The 5,000-nt window shown below is 42.1% G+C and overlaps 1 pseudogene; it reads left to right on the top strand.

The window, feature by feature from the left end:
- Window positions 1-3,740, top strand: part of LOC137972549 (voltage-gated potassium channel KCNC1-like) — a 4,621-nt pseudogene extending 881 nt beyond the window's left edge.
- Window positions 3,741-5,000: the final 1,260 nt, after the last annotated feature.

The raw sequence follows: 5,000 nt of genomic DNA, 5'->3' as shown, positions 1-5,000 counted from the left end.
ACATGCCACAGCCCTAAGCGAGGAATGAGTGAAAGGGCCCCCCACCTGAGGCCAAAGCAAGACCTTTGCCAACACAAGAAGAAGGTTAAGGCACAAAAGAAGGAACAAAAATTTCACTACATAGCCCCTGCTCATGTAGTCACCTTAGCAAAAGAACATAACAATAAAACTTGCATGATAAAGCAGAAGTAACAATAAACAAAACCTGACCATTGGAAACTAAACAGATTACAATTCATTCAAGTACTGAATGACCTGAAACATTCCCCTGAAGACAGGGCGCGACATTGTTCGGAATTCTGTAGGTGTTTCAAAATGTGAGAGGGCCCTATCACTAAGTGCTCACGCACACGCGTGGAAAAATGCTGGGTTGTTTCGCCGACGTAACAGGCATTATAGCCCGCAGATACAAACTTATAAACCACACGTGAACGAAGCCCGCCAGGGATAGGGTCTTTCACACCAAGCAAGTTGCCTATCTTAAATGAGGAAAAAACTAGTTTGATGTCCAAATCATTGCAGTAGTGCTTGATAAGTGACAGATCTTTTTCTGAGTTACGACTGCAGAAAAATGACCTATGTAAGGTAGCTTAAAATAAAATATGGGCGAAGTGGGAAGGGAACCCTGGGGACAATGATTACTTAGGGTCCCAGTAATGTAACGGTTTACAACCCTTTCAATTAAATGGGCAGGGAAAAGATTCTTTTTTAGGATTTCCATAAGCTTAGTTATGTCCTCGTGTAGTCCCAACCAGGTGTTGTTAATCTTATAGACCCTATCAATAAGAGTCCTGATGAGACCCACTTTGTAAGAGTACGAAGTGAAACTGAAATAATTAGTTAATAACCCAGTAAAGGTTTTCTTACGGGAAACACTAGTTAGAAAAGAAATGGGATCATTATTATCAACTAAAACATCTAAAAAGGGTAATTTGTGATGAGCTTCTTTTTCCATAGTGAACCTAATGGGTGTCTAGAGTTGATGTAATGGAAAAATATAATGGCATCATGTGTCGAGTGAAATAAACAAAAAGTGTCGTCAACATATCGGCGGTAAAATAACAATTCAGAGCCTTGAAAATTCTCTAGCCATAGTGTTTCATGATGCCCCATAAAAAGATTGGCTAGAACGGGGGCAAGAGGAGACCCCATGGCTACGCCATCAATTTGGTCATTTCTTACTTACTGGCTCCTTCTATATACTATAGAAGGAGCCAGTAAGTAAGAAATGAGTCTGGGCGGTAGCTATAGTAAAAAGGCTTCTAAGTTCAGGTTCACTTAACTTAAGGTCAGGATTGCCCTTGGAAATGTAATTGACTGCTGGGTCAATGCACTCCTCAAGGGGTATGTTGGTAAAGAGACTTTCTACATCAAAGGAGATCATAAACTTACCAAACATGGATAAAGATTAGATGTCCTGTACAAAAGTGAAAGTGTCAGTAGCACAATGTTCAGTTGGAATATGCGGCGATAAAAGATTACTGACAAAGATATTTAGCCAAGTTAACTTGGCTAAATATCTTTGTCAGGTGATCTGGTGACGTAATTTGGAGGACTGGGAAGAAAAGTTTTAACGCCGTATCCCACAACCGTGCCCGGCCTTAGGTGTTGTTTCCAAACTCCCTGCAGTATTGACATCGCCAAAACTCAACAGATCATTACGTGTCTACCACATTTCCTGTTAGTGATTGAACATTCAAGTAGACCCGACAAGATCTAACCTCGCCTTTGCCATGTTGAATTCGAAATTAAGGCCGCGCGCCGTTGTGGGATACGACGTTAAAATTTCTCTCCCAAGTCCTCCGAATTACGTCACGAGATCACTTGGAAGATAGCAAATGAAACATTCACTTTTGCGTGCTCACCTTGTCGTCGAAACGCCTTATTTCGTCTTTGTTTGTTTTTGTTTTTCGAGTACGGGAGATCACCCTGCCAGCAAAGCCTTTCTTCACTCGACGAGAAAGACAAGACTCTGCAGAAATCGCGTGAAGTCTTTATTGAGTATGCGCAAGTCGTTGCTTGGAGACGGTTTCAAACCCAGGCCAAGCGTAGGTACTTCGTGTATCCCTTAATATAGTGTATTTAAATTAGTAATACCTTATAATATAATTTAAATACATTGTAATAAGGGATACATAAGTACTTACCAGACCACGTCTCGATCGCACTCCTAGACGCCATATTGGTTTTTGTACTGAATGTTCGAGTTTGACCTTTACCTTGTCAAAAATATAATGCTTACGCTGCCTTAAACCGGTTTGACCGGAGTGACTAGCCCAGAAACTTGGGCTGTGGCGACATAGAAGACTTGACACCATTCTGCAGAGCCTCTCTTGCTTGCTCTCTGGTGAGTTTTAGAGAGGCTCTGCTCGCGGGGTGACGAATGACAAATGAACTAAAACGCGCGTCGCACGTGCAGCACCGTGAAATTTGGTTCTCTTTCACTGACCAATGATACAATTGTTCTGTGACTTTGTCGCTGCCGTATCCGTCGTCATTTCTTATAAACTCTCGCCTAACTTCCACTCTTTCGATCCTGGATAGTTGATACACAATTGGCACACGGAACAACTTGATATAGAAGTGTTCAATAGACCTTAAATCCCATTTTATTTAACCTCGTACCGCTTTGGAAGCGGTCCAAATGAGCCTCGTTCTCATGGTCTGTTCATCCCAATGAAGTTGTTTTTATGGATGCACCGTATCTTCCAACTTAATGTGTTTCCGTAGCTGACAGTTTACCATTCTTAAAGACAAATTTTATAATTTTTTTTATAACTTAGTAGTTCTCCTCGTTTTAACTTACTGTGACTTAAAATTTGTTTTTGATTACTCTAGTCTAACACACAATATTTACCCTTCCATCCACTTTTCAGGTAATGTCCTTTGTGTCGTTGATGTTTATTATCTTATCAGTAATTGGACACTGTGTGCAAACAATCCAGGAAGTGTCAAGCGACTCTTCTGCTTATCTTGCAATGGCTGTCTTGGAAGGTGTCTGTGGCATCTGGTTCACTATTGAGTTTGCACTCAGACTTGCCACTTGTCCAAGCAAACAAGACTTTGTGAAGCAAATCTCAAACTGGATCGATTTTATTGCTATTTGGCCCTTTTATATTCGCATTGTCACCACGGTTGACTACCCTCAAGGTGATTTGAATGTCGCGTACGAAATTCTGGCGATTTTCAAGGTGCTCCGTTTGGTCAGATTCTTCAAAGTGCATCTGGGTTTTCACATTCTCAAGCAAACATTGATTGCAAGTTCTCGAGAGTTGATGCTTTTAGTTCTTTTGATAATCGTGCTAGTCATAGTCATTGCGAGTATTGCCTACGTCGCGGAGAAGGATAAGAACATCAATCAATTTGCTTCGATCCCTGAGTCATTCTGGTGGGCCATCATCACAGTAGGTTACGGTGATGCAGCACCTGTGACGCTATTTGGCAAGGTATGTGGAGCTCTGTGTGCAGTATTGTCAATCATAATCACGGCAATGCCAATCTCTGTTATAAGTACCAATTTCTCACTGTACTACTCTCATGCGCAAGCGCAGATGAGGCTACCGGCGAAAAAGCGTCGTCTCCTGCTTGGTGCAGCTAACGCCTTGATAATGCAGTCTTCAAGAAACAGTCCAGATGCAAACAGTACTGACCTCGCAGAGGAAAGACGCGAAGCCGGTACTCGTTCGCCGGTACTTTTCGCCCAAAATTTAACAAGTATTCCGAAGACTACAATGGTTTAAACACATGCTTACATAAGCAAAGTCTTTGTTTGAAATAGCACAGTACCGAGAGTTATCCAAGTTGAGTCCTTGTGTGTTAGCTACGAAGATCGAACAACTTCTCTAAAGAACAATTATGGCGGACCAACGAAAATCGTCGCGCCCCGACAATGGTACTAACTTGATGACAGATAATAACTTGTACAAGCTTGAACTCGACGGATCTGACTTGCAATTTCTTCAGCTAAACGGAGAGCGTTTAATGTGGACAGGCGATTTAGAATCGCTGAAGAAATTTGTCGAAAAGCGCCTCAATCAACAAGAGAAGTGGAAGTCACCCGGAGGAAACTCAAAACAATTCGAGTTCCAATTCTTGGGTTTCACTCACGTGATCAACAGCCATGTTTTTCAAAGAAAACAAAAGAAGACGTTAGCATAATAATAGCTTTCAATTCCCGGAGGATTGGATCGCGACACCAACATGGCCGCCATTTCATTGTTTGGGGACACCAACATGGCGGCCGTGACGTCATGTGAAATCCAAGAATAACAACCTTACTATGACTTGGTTCAATAAAAAGCAGCTCACGCTTGCTTTCCAGGGTCGCAATGGCTCGTTCTTAAAAGGTAAATTGGTAGATCTGGTCTTTACTAAGAAAGCGAGAGCTGACTCTTCAGTTTCGGATGTTTCTACAACGACCGAGCAAGAAAATTCGCCGTTGCCCGGAAAAGAAAGCAGTTATGCAAATCAACACCCAAAGGGCACTGAAGGGGAGCCAGTGAATTCCAGTGAAGAGCGTTTAGATCCCATAATAATTGCGGATATAGAGGGCTTAAAACTTGATTTGCTTATTTTACGGAAAAAGGTGGACATTAACACCGGTTTGCTTTCGCGATTAAATCACCAAAGCCAAGGTGATCTTACTGCCAACGCTGAGCTTCACATGTATAAAGAGAGGTGTGATAAATTGCTGTCGTTGATAACAAAGAAGGATCGTGAAATCGAAGAGCTAGAGGAGAAATGTTTATTGATTGAAAGTCGCTCTATGTCCTTGGAGAATGAAAAAGATTCGCTTAGACTTGCGCTAAGGGTTCTTGCTCAAGATAGAAGTGGAGATGATTCTCATCAGCAAGAAGGCTGCTGGCGTCAAGTACATCATTCGCGACACACGAAAGCGGGGAGAGATGCACACAACGATCTAAAAATGTCCACCGCTGACACCGTTGTAATTCACAACAGATTTGAGCCTATCAGCGATGATGAGGATGCCAGTAATGAAA

Source organism: Montipora foliosa, chromosome 10, assembly GCF_036669935.1.
Source record: "Montipora foliosa isolate CH-2021 chromosome 10, ASM3666993v2, whole genome shotgun sequence".
Classification (NCBI taxonomy): domain Eukaryota; kingdom Metazoa; phylum Cnidaria; class Anthozoa; order Scleractinia; family Acroporidae; genus Montipora; species Montipora foliosa.
The sequence above is the reverse complement of the archived record's forward strand: the minus strand, read 5'-3'. Positions and strand labels throughout refer to the sequence as shown.